The sequence below is a fragment of the Tenebrio molitor genome, chromosome 7 (assembly GCF_963966145.1).
Source record: "Tenebrio molitor chromosome 7, icTenMoli1.1, whole genome shotgun sequence".
In the NCBI taxonomy this organism is placed as follows: Eukaryota; Metazoa; Arthropoda; class Insecta; order Coleoptera; family Tenebrionidae; genus Tenebrio; species Tenebrio molitor.
Window position 1 is genome coordinate 7,423,834 of NC_091052.1, and position 17,829 is coordinate 7,441,662.

The window sequence follows — 17,829 nt, forward strand, 5'->3', positions numbered from 1 at the left end:
CACACTATTTTTTTGCATATCGATGTAAGTTGAGAAATTTGGTCTAAAAGGATTTATGAAAAATGACAAAAAAAAATAGGTATGCGTTGATAATCATCTCCAAGGAGATGGAATAAAATGATGCAAAAAAGTACTGCTTTCACTACGATTTTTCGTGTAAAAAAGTGCAACTTTCACTACGATTGTGCGTGTAAAAAAGTGGTGCCACTTTCATTACGATATGCAAAAAATTTTAATTTTAACGAGGTCCATGCAACACATATTTTAGATTTCAGATAAGAAGATTATTGACATCTGTTAAAAATATTGGTTTCAACACACTTTGTTGTGATAGGTCAAATATTGATCGTGAGATTATTATCAAGAAAAATCACAGAAAAAAAATGCAGAATAAGAAACGTTAATGGATATTTCGAAAGACGCCACGGCTCACTTTTTTAGTTACGTAAATGATAATTTAATGAAACATTCTTTGTTATGCACAAAGCACAAAAATCTCTTTGGCGTATAAAAGTTAATAAATATATTAAATTATTTATTTTAATATTCTCTCGCCTTGTTAAAAGAGGGGTCCTTTGTCGTTGTCGAATTGTGAGCAATGACTGAAGCTATATTGAACTCGATGAAACCGTGAACATAAAGTAAAGGTCGGAAAGAAAAATGCCAATAATATCTGGAAAATCTCAAATCTGACACTTCGTAAGCTCCTCCAACTGATCGATTCTTGATTGTTAAAACATGACAGGGATTCCAGTTATTCCATTTAAACTTACTCGTCACTCTTTCTCGTGTTATTTTAACCATCGAACCAAATTCATTCTCTTTATTTCCAGATTTTTATCAGTTTAGTTAGAGATTCAACGGACGCATTCAGTTTCATTACAGATGTTGTACGACCTCAAATGATTCTTTTTCTCGGCTCTACTATTAAATAACTGTCGCTCTAAATTTTTCCGATAAAGAGCAAAACTATTCCTGCCGATGCCGAAACGGGCGAAAGTAAAATTTTCTTTCGGTAAATATGACTACTCTAAATCTGCCGAAAAGCTAATATTGGCATGCTAAGAAGCCGATGAAAAGAACTTTAACTTTATGAACTATAAATAAACTTTCTGACTTTCGCTTCTCTTCGTTCACAGCTTCAATCGCCTATCCGGTGTTATTCCCTTCTCCTTCGTTTATTTCTTGTTTTTCAAATTCTTTTTATTTTCACTGTTGGAAAATCCCGTACTTGACCTGTTCTTGCTACTTAATTAATTTTGTATTTAACATTTTTCTTCGTAACCGGTTTCCTTTCACATTGTCTTCGAAGATTCTTCACTTAACTGATGCCATCTGATATAGATGTCAAATCTATCCTTGTCACTGGTTACATGAAAGCATTAGTATTCGACCATAAATAATATAAAAACCCATTAAACATGAATATTGAGGGTTTGCCTAAGATTTTGTTCATTTTTCACAAAATGATATTCCTTTTAATGGTCCTTCAGGGTAGGTAAGGTAGTTAGCTTTAGCTGCTTTCAATGATTTTGCACTCGTTCACGTCTTTTAATCGATTTTTCCGCAATAAAATGCAATAACTGTCAGACAGAAAGAAGACGAATTGACGAAGATACGCCATCATATTTCATCCGCCGCACTGCATATCAATGTTCGTGTTTATTGTTATTGATACGACACGCATTTCTCGCCTCGAAATTTTATCATCGCCAGAAATTTAGTGTTTTCATTTAAAATATTTATACACCGAAGCACATGGCTGACACTAAACCAATAAAAAAAATTCCCACCGAGGAAGCGACACACCTGCAGTCGTTAAAGTTATTCAGCTGTGAAATATGTATAAAAGTTAGTTATATTTCCCCCCTGCGCTTCCATTCTCCAGTATGATTCCTGCCAACGATCCTGTGACTCCCTTTGCTCTCACGGATAGCTTAGTTACGTGACCTGAGGCGCAAACTTTTATTTAGTGTCAAAATCCATGATCTATGGCACTTTCAGATTTTGCTTTTAACTTCTTAAATTTATATTTACCGAACAAGGTAGAAGGCGTTTTTATTCGGTGGCGGTTTTAAACCGGTTTGCCGACTGTGGGAAAAAAATACATATAATAATAACCTTCCCGATATTGCGTAGGGATGGCACGTAGGCAATAAATTTTGCAAAGGGTTTAACTTACTGCGTCTTCGATAAATAATGCGTCTGGTAATTAAGCTATTTGTGATACCCCGACGTAGGGCACCGTACCAAGGTCCTCGCTTATCTTCCACAATTAAAAATTCATAACTCGTAACCGAGTTATTAATCAGTTTGAAAAAATTTACAAGAAAGGGTCCGTCGGCAAAAATAAATTTGCCACGAAAGAAAATCTTGTTACTATCACATAAGCGCTGTATTTTCAGCATCAGAAATTAATTGTTGCACAGTCGAACTTTCTTCTTTCGGGAATATTAAGGACAAAACTAACCAACTAAATGAGATTATAAACTTAAGATTAAATTTCGCTACATAATGAAAATAAAATTATTATAATACTGAATTATGAGACAACCCTCCAGAGACAGAACGGTCTCGTAGAAAGTTTAGTTACCAAAATTCCAACTAGAAATTAGAGTGCTGAAGTGGCATTTATTGATGTATGACTGGCAACAGCTTCGTGTTGCGGAAATAGTTTAGGTCAATAGTGCCAACGTAATTTACCAAAAAAGACGTCCAATTTAGGAGGCACCATTAGCATTCCGGCAAAAAATGCAATGAATTGCGACCATCGTTATTTTGGACTGATACACTCGTAGAAAAGAATGCACCTCATCAATCACGACGAGTAATGAACGCTCGACACCTTTAATTCGTTGCCAACAGAAAAACACTTCTTAGTTTTGTCGAACAAACTACGTGACGCAAGTCAAGAGAATCTTCCTTATTGCTTAAATGACCAACAACGTAAAAAAGTATCATTAAACATTTTTTAAATGCGACCTTTGAATGCGATATTTTAGCGAATGCTGGGATCGATATAGATTGTGAAAGGCGTTGTGGAAAACCTTGATAACTCCTCTGTAGTTTTATTACATTTTTTAGTTTATCTCAGTGATATGAGTGATTCAAAATGGTTATGGTTAAATATGGCAACTATGTACGAAAATTTATATGGCAACTCTGTAGGTAAGAAGAGTTGACAGGTGCAAAATGTCATAACATAAAAACTGAGGTTATGTAGAGATATTAGTGGCGCAGCATGTTAAAAAAGTTAATATAACAACTAAAAGAAACAACTAATTTGAGAGTTTAATAAATGTCTCACCTTGCGGGGCATTTTTAATAACACGTTCAAATGTTAAATGCTAATACGGTGCTATCAACAATTACTTAGATAAGGGGCGGCTATGACTTTGACAGTGTCAGATTTTTCATATCTTTGCTAATAAACGTCAAACAACTGTCACTATGAATCAAATTTTAACGCAAAAATGGTTTTTACTTCCAGACACAAAAGATTAATCTTACTTTCGTAATGGTGTTTTCAATAACGAAGAATGGACATAGAGCGCTGTTGCCTGTTTGGCCAAGTTTCGACAAAAATTTCGATATTTAAATTATAACGGGTATATGCAACCAGAAATACTTCATCCCTCTCGACATACGGCCAAGATTTCTACGTACTATGGCGGACAATACATTTAGGCCGGCAAATTTCTGACATTTCAAAAAAGTCAATGCAAGCGACCATTTATTGTCATTATGACTGATGTGTCAGTTTCTCAAACTGAAGGTTTTCAAGCTGTTTGGCGTTTCCTTCGCCCTTTTCGTAACTTACAGATCATGACGCACTAGCATAACTGATTTGTAGTAGCACTTCTCTCTGGTGCACGCTTCTTTTCCCAATTTTAATTTTGATTATCGCTGTCACGATGACAAGAATGACAAAAATCGAAAATGGGGTTAGTTGAACATAATGCCAGCTTCACATTTTGATGTGAAGGCAATGACAGGCCGGCCTAAATTTATTGTCCGCCATAGTACTATTTGATCTAAATAATTGTTGATCGCACAGTACTTTCAATTACATTAAAAATGACAGGCGTTGGCAGGTATAGCCAATAGATATCATTAAATTCTCTAAATACAGTAAAATTTTATTATTGCAAAACTAAGTCAACAGGTCGTGGTTTTTTGATTAAAAAAAAAGCATATTATAACTACTTAAACATTTTTAACATCTTTAGGTGTCACTACACCTGTTCAGCTACATGTGTGGCAAGAAGAAAACTTGGATAAGTCGTTAGTATTCCAGTTTACGTGTTCCTCACTAAATTGCAAACGAGGGACTCAATGCTGTCTAGTAAGTTTCAGTCCCTTGACTGGTACACGAGCATCTAACCAACTTTGTGGAGTCTATTGCGTCAAGTTCGAGTGGAAATTTAAGTGCTAAAAGTGCCAAAAAATAATCCAAAACATTCTTTCAGTACAGTGTCTAGACTAATTATTATTAAACAACGATAATTCACAACTACCGCAGCCTTCCCTTAATCTCTGTCTTCATTTCACCGAATTGTACAACAACTAGTGCCTCTCATAAATTTATGTGGGTTTAGCTCATAACTTTAATAACTCCATTATGAAATTGCTAAAATACTACTATTTTGTAAGATTGAAACATGTTCCTGCTTCACGTGAAACGTTTAAATGTAATATTAAAAATTATTTTTTGATTTGGAAGTGTTAAAAAAGATGATTTCAATACTTTTGTAGAAATTGAGCTTACCCGGCGCATCCACCATAATTACAAATAAAGTTATTGTACCAGCATAATTTCATAAAATGATTGTAATCAGTGTAATTACATTACATTGTTAGAAAGTTTAAATTAAGTGATTTAACCATTAGAAAGACACATATGTATTCGCGCCAGCTAATTCGGTACATTGACCTTTATTACGGTTCATCAAGTTTAAAATCCCATTACGTACGGAAAATTAAATGGAATTAACGTTTGCTGGTTAAAAAACAAAGCAATGCTTTTTGGTAACAATAATTTTTAACGTAACTGTGCATTGACAAAACGATTCCAACGGATGCACCACTGTTGTGGAAATCAAAAATAAAATAAAAAACATCACTTAATTACATATTTTTGTAGACTAACAAATTTTCGATCGCATTAATTAACAAACGAAACAAAGTGACTGTTACAACTGCACGAGTAATCAAAGGTCTGTGTTGAACATTGATAAACAATGTTGTATTCGTCGAGTTTGCATTTTTATCATTTAATAATGAAAATAAAAGAGGGATACTCGTGCGAAATGAGTCTGCCACTAGCGCACTACCAGTTAAAAAGCAATAAAAGTTAATTAGTCTAAAATGAGGTTGTAGTGTTTTTAAGCCGAACTTAATTAACAAACCGGGTTCGGGGACGAATTAAAAATAATTACCGTCTGTATCAAACTAGAATGTAATGATAACTGGCACCTTTCACCCCTCGGTGGTAGGTTTTGCGAAACGTCTATTCAACCCGAGAGATAATTAGTTATGTAGTGAAAACACAAAGTTTGAATGGGTTACCTTAAATCACAACACAGCAATGATCAGCGCAACTATGGTAGATAAACTAAAACGATTAAGTGTATGCTGCTTCATTAATCTTCTACGTAGATAAAGACTAACAAAATGTTACATCTTCGCGCAATATTTCATATTCCATTTAGTACTCATCCATCTCGTCCCTTTTGTTATAACATTATAGACATTCTGTTGATGTGTAAATAAATAACGAGGCCCATGTTACGAAAGGTGTACGTGAGAGGCATAAAGGTCAAAAATTAATTAAAATCTTTTGTCACCCACTTGAATTACAAACTTTTAATAACTCATTAGGTTAATTTGGACGGAATTAAGTTTTAATTAGCGAGCGTTGGCATAATAAATCCTGCAAAAAATTTTTTGTCTTTTGTAAAGAAAAAACCAATTTCACGTTTGACTTTTGGCAGCAGTTACCGAATGCCACCCACGAAATCCGCTATTTTCTGAACGATATTTAGATTGCTTAATGCATTTTTAATACGCATCTTGAGCAACTTTTATTAGATTCGTCGTCGGATTTGGGCGTCATCCGCCTAATGGAGTCAAGAAGTGTCAAGTTTTAATTCGACAAAACTGGAAATTTGGGCCGCACAAACTGCCACTTAGCACGTCATAACATACATCATAAATTAGATTAACTCCCGAATAAGGTTTTTCTCGCACCTTCGAGCAAGATGGGAAATTTAGTCGATCAATCATCCGTTAAAGTTAGATCAGAAGTGAGTGTGTATCAAGGGTAGAGAGGTTATTAAATGACAAGTCCATGTCACGGCAAGCGCCTTAAGCTGATTCTCATTACACGGTAAATTACTTTTCTAATTAAAATAGCTCCCGGTTCAATCAGACTTAAATTAGTGCAGATTCCGCATCGGTTTTTTCTTAATTGTTGCAGTTAGAAGCGTCTTCGTGGTGGCGGTTTTCGCGCCGTTAGGGGGTAATAAGTTAACCAGAATGAAGCCGCTCGATGGGGCAACTTGTCGGGATGATGATTTGTGGACTGTCGTGGGTTGCAATCAGCAAGGATTCATCTTGCAAATTGCGTATTTCCGCAGAGTGTTACACTTTTTCATACAGTTTTCTAAAAATGCCCTTCACATCACGAAAATAACTACATTACTAGGAAATCCACCGATGATAAAACAACAACAAAATTATTTCAAAAATACGATAAATACAATGTGTACTAGGTACATCCGGGAATGATAATTAAATTTACAAAAATAAAACCTGAATTTATAGATACAGAATAAAAACGGTGAAAGGTTAATAAGTCTAAAACCACCAGTTATAACATTTTATTTGTTATTATTTTTCTTATAATAATAATTTTTACAATATTTTTGTTACTTACAAGAGCGGTCTTCTAGATCCCTCTGGATCTAGATCGATTTTTGTAAATATGTATTTCCTATTCCATTTTAAAGTATAAATCCTTACAAAAAATTAGCTACTAAAATGCAGTATCTCCAAAAGTAAAAAAAAAAAAAACATTTAAAAAAATCATATACAAGGTGATTCATGACTCATGAGTAATAATGAACCCGACGGAATTTAAAATGCAACCCACAATACATTTGGAAGGTAAAGCTGGATAGTTACCACGTCAATATCCAGCTTTACGTTCCAAATGTATTGTGGGTTGCATTTTAAATTCCGTCGGGCTCATTATTATTGGTGAATTTTTTATTTTTCAAAAAACATCTTTTTTAATACCTACCGCATTTATTTGTCTTTATACGTCCTTTTTTACTTTAACAATACACTCATACAATCTATAATTTGTTAAAAAATAAATTTAAAAAATAATTTGTCGAAAACAAACCAAATGATCTACCAAAAATGTATGCAGTTTTTTTTTTATTTTCCATTTCATTCTTAAAATATGCATCTCGGCGACTAATAATTGTTTGAGAGGATTTATAATTCAAAATAATTAAAAAAATATATATATACAGGGTGTTCCAAAAATGGCGAACAAACTACTTGGGACAACCTGTATGTAGTATAGAATAGAGCAACTTTAATAAGAATTGAAATAAATATTTTACGTCTTAGCTACAACACTTAGAAATTTTCAACCTCTCCAGAGAGAAACTTGTGGCGACTCCATTTGACAAAAAGTTTGTACAAAAAATTTGGACTAGTTTGTAGGAAGTTTGGCATAAAAATTACATATCTTGACTGTTATGTAATATTGACTACAGCTATAAAAAATGTATTGAATGAACAAAAAAACTTCATCATATATTTATTGTTATTGCTTGCAAATTTAATCTATGATGCTATAATAACCGATAATAATACACATTTTATATTTCAGTGCACAATGGTGGATGCGCCGGGTGAATGTTTTTATAATTCTCAGTTTTCTTTATAAACAACGGCGATAAAAAATTTCATGATGCTATCACCGAAAAATATAAAATGTCTACGATAAAAGGATAAAACAGTCAATTCAAGACGAGCTCTAAAGACTTGTAAAACTTGGAAAGTTTTAAGACAAGTATAATTTTTGAAAGAAGTGAAATAAATTACTCAAATGTTACAATGCAAAAAAATTCGCGTTTTCCTGTTTGCAAAAGTACTGTATTCGCCAGATAATAATAACTCCAACCAGCATAAACCCTCGCGATGGGGTGGCTTGTCAAGATGATGATTTGTGGACTGTCGTAGGCTGCAATCAACAAGAATTCATCTTGCAAATTGAACACTTCCGCAAAATATACTTTTTAACTGCTGCACTTTTTCCTGCTTTCGGCGAAGGAGGGGAAATACCAATAATCACGAAGCGCTCTCCAGTAATTGTTAAAGAAAAAAAAATCCGCTGCATGAATTTAAGCTAAACAAAAGTGCCGGAACTTGATATATTAAGCAATTGCAATTCGTGTCAGTTTAATGAGAATACTTCTTTGAGAGTTAAAGGATTTATGTTGTACGCAAAAATAGTAGAAAACTTGAAAATACTGAAAGCGTCAGTGCACATTTTCAAAAAGTACACTCATGCCAAGTAAAGCCGGTATTATTGGCCCTTTAAAGCACGTCTGCCACTGTAAAAAAGATAATTTATTATTATGACAAACTTCCAAGAGAGCGTGTTCCTGAAAAATGGGGTCAAAGACAGGATAATCAACACCCTTGCACCAATCCCGTAAACTTATTATTCCGTCAGGGACCGACTGTAAAATCCACTCGAATACAATTTAACAAGTTCGATTTGCATGTCGATGAATAACTAGCAACGCTTTATTGAAATTCGTAATTTTAAAACAACTGTAGATCTGTACCGATGAAAATTTCAAATAACAGCGCCTGGGATTTGAGAATTGGCAATATTAAAATTAGGGTTGCATCGACATGACTAGGGACGAGAGGGTGGGGACGAGGTTCTGCGTGCCGGAAGATATTTTAATTTTATTCGGTCGAAGACGCAGTTATCTGGCGTAAGTCCTTAAATGTTTTATTGATAAAGCTCAGCGGTTGATTTGATTAGTTCAGTTGCCTCCTGGCAACTTACCGAATCTCGTTACGTGAAACAGCAATAACAGAAAAAGGAAATGGAAGAGGACGAGAATTCTGTTTTTTAAAAATGAGAAGAACATCATTTTGTTATTTGAAGTTGTGATGGCTTGAGCACTCGAACACAAACCCACACGGGGGGGCAGGTTTAATAGACGTTTGAATTTTTACACAATATTAAATTCCCCCTGAACGTGAGTGGAGCTAGATGTAAACAACTTAAATAAATAAATATGAGATTAAATGTAAAAAACCGGCAAGAACCGGTGACTTTTTCCGTCAGTCGAATAAATAAATCTCTCTGTGCACTTCGAAATAACGAAATTAATGTAGCTACCGATTAAATTGGCAAACGCTCCAGGGCTGCAACATGATTGCAATTTACATTTCAATTAATAAGAGACTCCATACGTCTAACTCAAATGCAGGATCCAGAGCCAGCACAGGAAACAATTTATAATTCATCATAAACTCGGCTTTGCTAACAAAACCAAATGTATGCGAGAGCTTGAAATTTTACCCTTGATCCGTCCCGATGATACTAGATAATCTTATTGACAAAAACTTTGATATTTTGTAATCAAAACATTCCAGGCCAAGGTAAGCGTAATTTTATTAAAATCACTTTTACATAGCCTAACCCATTTCAGTTTTCATACAGGCATTCAGGAATTTGTAATAAATTCAAATTCGTATAGACGATGCATCGAGGTTCCGCTTGAGAAATAATGTAAAATTCAACATCATTATTGAATCTTCAAACAATATTTAAACTGTTCGCAACAAACATAACGCACAATTCGATTCATTCACTTCGAATGCAGACAAGTTCTTGAGCCGCAAAAAAAATTCAATCAATTTGAGAACCCAAATTGTTTGATTCTTTTAAAATTTGTCAGCTCGTTCATCATAATCCGTTGATACAAGCACCTCCTCGCACCTACATCAACACTTTACTGAACATTTTCTTTTAAAATATGATGGATTAAGAAGTATTGCATAAGAATTACAAATTTGCACTTATGCGCCACACACATCTATCGATTGCCATTTGTATTTTTAAATTAAATAATAGTAAATTATTCAACGAGCGGGTAATGATGGCTATTACTCCTCATGAGTAATAGCCATTACCTGCGAGTAGAATACAATACCTTTTCTAGGACTATGAAGAGAATTTTACGATTATTTGCATACTTGATACCATTGTATTAAAATTTGCGATTGGACTTCGTAAACTAGTTGCTATGATATTTGCCGTGAGTTTTGAAATTATTATTCAACGGGCCGTGGGTAATAAACCCTGTTATCTAATTTAAAAAAACATATTAATAATTACTGGTGTTTCTACAATAGGAGAAAAAATCATTTTTATTTTATGTCAGACTAATCGAAACAGTTTAAATTCAGTCAGTTCCGTAATTTTATTGTTTTCCACCCGTACATAAAAATCGTAGCAAGTTCAAAATGTTTTCCCAATGAAGCTGTTACTTTTCCGCACATGTCGCCCGATCACTTCCTCTCATAGATTTAATCGAGAAAAGATGAAGCTATATACACTAAACGTGAGATATATGCTAACCGCTAATATCCACGTTTTAGATTTACTTCAAATTGAGTGGACGCGCTGTACACTTTTATCATCCTTAGAATAAGCACACATCCTGGCATCCAGTTAGTCTTAAGAAAGAAAAATGTAATTCGTTTAAAATCCGGTTAGCGAAGCCAACCAGGCTGCCAGTATCGCGTTTAATTGCTTACCAATTTTGAACTAACCGCACATCTTGCAGAGAGGGCTTAAAATTGTTACCGATAGCTTCCGGCAAACTCTACTTTGCATAATTCTATCATAATTAATATCTGCACTCACTTAGCCGGCATAATTGCATTTTGAGCATTAATTCAATTTGTTCAGGCACTGCAGTACTTGTAAACATGCATTATCTTATCTGGCGATGTAAACACCGCCGGAGCAATTCCGGCTACTTCTAAAGTCCCGATTGGAACTCAACACCGATACACAGGCTGTTAGATACATTAACAAAACAATCGTATCAAAATACAAAACATCTCTCGAGGCACTTAATCCACTTAAAACATTTGACCTACCCGCAAAATAAATATTAACTTTCCAGTGATACTTCATTTCATTAAAACTTCCCAAGCATTTAATTGGATTTGATCGGTGCGTTCGTGCACCTTTTGTTCGATACGTGGTTTCCCGTTATGGGAACTCCGCATATTGGGGTCTATCACAATTTAATCTCCAAGTAATTTTATTTTATGTAAACTTATTCCCAACAAAAATTGTTAACAGGAATTGTCGCCCGAGGACAGTTCGCGATATACCGTTCAGCACGTAGGCATCTCGTATACACCTTTTTAATGATTAAATAGATCGCCTGCAGGTGCAAGTCGTAAATATTCCAAAAAGGAAGGATCGTATCTGCGAGAGACGTTTCTGACACGTAAAATGCCCCGTTTGTTTAAATAAATGTGTTTTAACTATTTTATTTATTCGCGCGATTCCGAACACAACTGCAATTTATCGCTAAAAGTGCATCCTGAGGCTTTCAGAATTATGCAAACATGCGCTAAGAAGTCTCTATTATTTAACACTTCCAGACTGATAAATGCGTCCTCAGATGCCAATTCTCGCAGCTGTGACGTGCTGCTATTTTATAACCAATCGATTGATTTGAACCAATCATTCAAAAGAAAATGACCTGTCAAATAAGTTCCTTCGCGAAAGAATCGTCCAAATCTTCCTCACAACAGCATCATTTAAATCATTCTTTATTAAGGAAATACAAAGAATGTTTGTGGTTCCAAAAACATCGAGATAAAAAGGGAAATTAATAAAAATGCGATTTAACAATGTGAGTTAAAAGTCGGAAAAATTTAAGCCTGCTACAGTTTACTGAGGGAAATAAGATGACAGAGGAAATTAGATTTGCGTGGCTTAGCAGAAAATGTCCTATTTGAAAAGATTTGTTATATCAGAAGAGTGACAAAAGGTTAAAATTGAGTGATCTATTTAATTAAATAACTTGGAAGGAATTAAAATAGTTAAGTGATATTTTTGGTATGAGAAATAGTTAGGATGAAACAAGAAGGTGAAAATGGATGAACACATGCAGAACTAGATGTCTAGATGCAAATAAACACGACTGTGTTTTGCGGTGTACATAAATTATGTCATTACTGTGGGGCAAATTTGCAACGCGTTTGACGTTCGGCCATTAAAATTTCCTTCCCCGTCACGTTTCAAGAGGGGATGAAGATGCTTAGTAGTGGTGTTTAATAATAGTGCTGAGTCCGAGTTCAGCAGCAGCGGTATGAAAAAGTAAGTACCATCGAGTTGGATTAGCGTCCTACTTCAGAACTTTTGCAGACTAAGTAACAACGTGGTTGACATAATAGTTAACCGCAGGGAGAAGGTGACAAGCCCTCAGTTAAACTTTAGAAATTGAGCCTCATTTAAAATTCCATTTCTCAGCAATTTTTCAATAATGCACGGCTGAATTCGAAGAACAACGGCCGAACAAATAAAATTAAGAGAACAGCGTTAACAAAATAAAGGCTGGGGGAAAGAAGAATGGGTACAATCAATACGGCTGTCTGATAGCCATCTGATGTTTCAAAATGAGAAGTGAAACCGAATGAATCGGGAGGAATAATGGGCGGAATTTTGTGCTTTTAAACTAGACAATTAATGCTTGCGAATTAAAATATTACCCATAGCCAGTAATCCGATTAGACGAGGACGGGTTTAAAAGGACCTTAAACCTGAAAATTGAAAGCACGCAATTTATAAACTATCCCGCTTTGGGCTTTCAGATATTTTAAATTGATTAATTCTAAGCTCCACGACAGGCGCAGATCCTTAAGAGCGAAGTGAATTGAAATCCTTACAAAAAAGAAGTTTTTTTCATGAATTGTTGTTTACATATCTGCGAACTTGTAACACTTTCCCATTTTTCCGGCAAATGGTTCGGAAAGTTATTTTTTCATTTTCACAGGTTTAAATGAAACTTCACGGAGCAATTCTTGCACACGTGGCAATCTTGTTGACGCGCACATTTTTCATTTTGTGCTCGATTGTGTCGGATGATTTTCCTGCAAAAACACATCTTTATCGTGTCTCTTTCCCCAGATCTGTCCTATTTCGAACGTAAAATAAATGATCCTCGACCTGGCCGAAAATTCCTAACCCAATTAGTCCACAATCGCAATAATTTAACATAATGACCAACAAATTTTGTAATTTTCGTTGAAGCGTAGTTGAATAAACAGAATTCTGTAGTGAGAAATTCATACGACGAGTTTTAGATTCAATTAGTAAAAGTTAGTTGGGTAAATAGATGAAAAGGGAATGTGTCACGGTTGAGAAAACAACAACAATAAAAATATTCGCAAGAGGGAAAATTTTAAAATTAAAAATTGAAATTTCAATTACCAACAGTAAACAGAATTTTGTTTCGAGCACCGTAACGTACGTACCGCAACTTTGTTGTGTCGACGCGAAAATAACTCCTTTACGCTCGAGGGCGCGGATTTGAAACTTTTTACAGAATTCATTCCGCTTCGTAATAGTGGCATTGTTTATCTCAGTTACAAATTAATTAGCACGACCTATCCGGGGAACTTTAAACGGGAATTTAGGTGCATAATTAAATTAAGTTAATAGGGAAGGATTTATTTTCATAAGGAGGAAGACTGAACGGCGGATTTAATTGAATTTGTACATAAGGTGTGCAAAGAAGGGAGAGAAAAAATGCCCTCGTTGTGTGTGACATAGAATCTAAAGTGAATAGAGCTAGGATGAGACGGCATTCCTTTAATAGGACCAACTTTATGTCGATTGCATTCCTTTCCTTAAATTCCGTCATTTCCTCTTCTTTCATTTTCAGCAGAATCATGCCCCATATTCCATGACCGTCGTTCGCACGCCCCTCGCCACCCCCACCCTTCGTTTTGTTTATAAATCATTTAAATTAGCGACGAACTGAACGTCCGAATTTAAAAAAAACAAGACCTTTGGAAAAAAAGTTAATTTGATGAAATTTCATTGGGAAATTTGTATTGTGAGTTTCGGTGGGCTATTGTAATTGGATTTCAAACATTCCTCGTATTTAATTATAATAGAGCTACAAAAGAATCCTTTGTTTTCATTATACAATTCGTGGTTGTGTCGGTGTGCCGGGGCCAAGTTAACTTTGTCGTTGTGGGTTAAACTTTAAAAGCGTCCAATTGCTGCCGTCACATTGTTAGAAAGCACAAGTCCTGCGTTGAACCTAATCAGTGCAAAACCGGTTTAACTAGCCGCAGAGTTGCGAAAAGGTATAATGAAAACGACAATTCAACCTCTAGATTGATCATCTCCACCCCATTGTTGTAGTGAACTGCGTTCACGTAGGAATGCATGTTAACGACCGAATTATATTCGTTTTATTTTGCACGGCGATCTGTTTTAATTAAAGGGGCTGTCCTGGACGAAAAAAGTTTCAACATAATCGAACGTTCAGCAAACATTGGCTCGAGGGAATCAATTTACATTAAATTAAGAGGAATGAAGCGTTCCGGCAGACTTGGCAGAACAACGGACGATTTAAAGTAGCAATTCGAGAAATCAAAATATCGCATCTACGCATGTTAAGCACTGATGTCTTTGCATGTTCTTGAAATATTGCAACTCTGCCAAGTCGGAACGAGGGAAGACAATGGAAGCGGCGCCACTGCTCTAAAATTTAATCCCATAAGCGAAACGCGCTCCAGACAATACGTTTGATTTCGCCCTGGCGGATTTTTAAATGATCAGTTCTTCGACCGAACGCAACAACTCGATTATTATTTCATTCGAGGAATGCTTACGTCCTAGTCGATGGCCGAATGAAAGAGAATTGTCGGTCTGTTTCGGAGCTCGTTTGCTTCCTCTACTGCTGCACCTTGACGTATCTACGAGAATTACTTAAGACGAATGATCTCCCAAAGGAGGTAATTTTGGAATATATTCGGCTCGGCGAATTATGCACGAAAGAAACTGGTTCCGGCTAAGTGGTTTATGTCGGCCGTTACGAACAAAATGGGTTTGTAAGCTCCGAGCAACATTCGATGTGCTTTTCATCCTTTTTAATTTTTATTCGAGGGCTGTTTCAAATTTTACCGAGCTTGCGAATATATACGAGTAAAACACGAATTCGTTGTGGCACCTTGAAAGGAGCACCGCAAAACTCGCAATTTGGCAAATAGGTCACTGTCCCTTGCCGATTGCTACAGGGTTTCAAATGGAGCAAAAATTTGGTGACGGCAGCGTTACATTACAGTATTATCAAAATAATTCTTTATACATATTTGTTTTATTAATTTAAATAAATATATGGAAATCAATTGATTATTTATACATTTAAACTAATAATAATCAATATTTACATTATTAAAACCTTGAAATTTTAATTTTTCACATTATATTTCACTGTGAGAAATTACTTTAGAGACTAATAACTAGAGATTAAAAATAATAAACGAATTATTATGTTAAATGTTTCAATTTTTTTAAATATGTAGCTTTAGCATCAAATTTCTCCGATTAGAAATAAAATTCTGACAAATATGACATTGAAATGTCAAAATTCAAACAAAAATAAAATTACCTCCTTCATTGTTAACCATGACGAAAAACCTCAAACAAAAAACAGTTCAAAAGATTGTAATACAGGGTATTGCACAAGTGATAATGAGCCCGACGAAATAGAAAATGCAACCCACAATACATTTGCAAAGCTAACCTGGATATCTGTTTTTTGATTTAAAAAACATAAGACATAGTTAGCTGTACAGTTTCGTAAATTATGACATAAGCGTCATTCGCTTGATTAAATGAAATTGTGAAAAAACGAAAAGTTTTTGTGAAGCATTTTTATTACATTCGCCATGAATTAGGATCATGTCTGTTTCCTCATTGTTAGAATACATTTTAATCGTCATATTTTAACATTTTCGTAAATGTCAGTTGTGACAAATACAATTATGTATTGGATTCATAATTTCATTTTAAAACAATACGATATTTTAGCCACGTTCACTTTGGAAATGTATTGTGGGTAGCATTTTCAATTCCCCCGGACTCATTATCACTTGTGAAATATCCTGTATATAAAATTTCTATTAAAAATAAAGATACTAATTCATTTCCAACAACAAAATGACACAAATGTTTAATATTTTATTAATAAACTTTTTTTTCATTACATTGTTTCTATTAACCAAAAAATTTAACCCCGAAAAGACAAAAACTTAAAAATGTACTTATTTGTATTTTAATATTAACTATTTAATTACATATTTGAACCTTTAATGAAATTAAAACATATTTAATGAGAAAAAGTCTACCTTGAACTGCTCAAGAAAACGATTACAAGACTTTGCTAAACAAGAAGTATTCTAAGCAATTTGGTAATTTTATTGGATTTTTTTTTTAATTTTATATTTAAACAATGCCCCAAAAGTTTGGAATAATGAAAATATTTTCTTTTCCGTTGATCATTTGGTTCTAAATACGATTAGCGTACTGTCAAAAAAAAAAGTTCGAATATTTACTTTACTTCTGTTGGGAAACGATTTTTTTCGCCTTTAAAAATCTACGCTTGGGACGCTATTTTAGTTGGTTGTTTCAGAAAATTATTCTACGTGGAATTTTAGTGTGTTCACTTTCAAGAATTGATATCTCAGGAACTATCAGTTCAAAGGTCGTACATGCTATTTGAACATAAATCAAAATCCTCCAAAAAACTGGGGGTTGCCATTAAAAAAAATGGCAATATGTAACATCATTGCGCGGAAACGTATAGGGTTGGAAAAATGAACATTATCGGAACATATTCTTTTTTATAATATTTTTTTCGAGAAGTTCAAAAGGAAAAAAAAGATTTACATTATACTGTATACCAAAATTCATACATTTGAAATACCAACATTGTGCGTAATGACAAGGTAGTAATGGAAAACCAAGTTCAAAAAAATTTACATTCAATTTGTCAGCCGAATTATTTTCGGCTAAAATAATTCCATCAACCTGCGGAAACTGAGGGAATTCGATAAACTCCTGATGTTTAAATCAACACATTGAATTTCCTGTTTAGAAAAAAGAAATCAAGACTTGAATGTTAACATTCTGCCGTGAATTCGTTGGCACTTTAATTAAATCGCAGTTTACAATTAGTCATGTCTGTTTCAGCAGATTGTTGACAAAAAACCCAATTAATTTACTATTTCGATGCAACGATCAAAGCATCGACAGTGGTCCATTTATGAACTATCTTAATTAAAAACAACCCTTTGTGCGCTCACTGATGTGCAATTAAACCTTCTGTCCAATAAACACACTTCCAAACGTCCCTTTCATGCGCGAAATTAATTTATTTTTTTTAAGTGCGACGATTCAAAATCTCATTCAACAATTCGGCTCGGTCTGTTGAATTAAACCGGCTTCGTCGAACTTTCCTCAGGGAAACTGTAAGACCTACTTACAATAAATTAACCTGTTATGGTCTGAATTCGCGCCTTGATAGGGCCCAAGTTTACCGTATTGCGCTATAGGTAAACATTTACATGTACAATAAGCTTCTTACGAAGCCTATTTCAAGTTTGCCTCAGATCGAAATTAAAGTTCGCATCACGGTTACTCCACTTATCTCTATCCAACACTGTACAATTCTCTTGTAACTT

At 34.6% G+C, this 17,829-nt stretch overlaps 1 protein-coding gene across 5 annotated transcripts in view; it reads right to left on the reverse strand.

Moving 5' to 3' along the window:
• Nucleotides 1–17,829, reverse strand: part of LOC138134728 (LHFPL tetraspan subfamily member 6 protein-like) — a 103,794-nt gene that overhangs the window by 73,725 nt on the left and 12,240 nt on the right. The gene's annotated exons all lie outside the window — the stretch shown is intronic.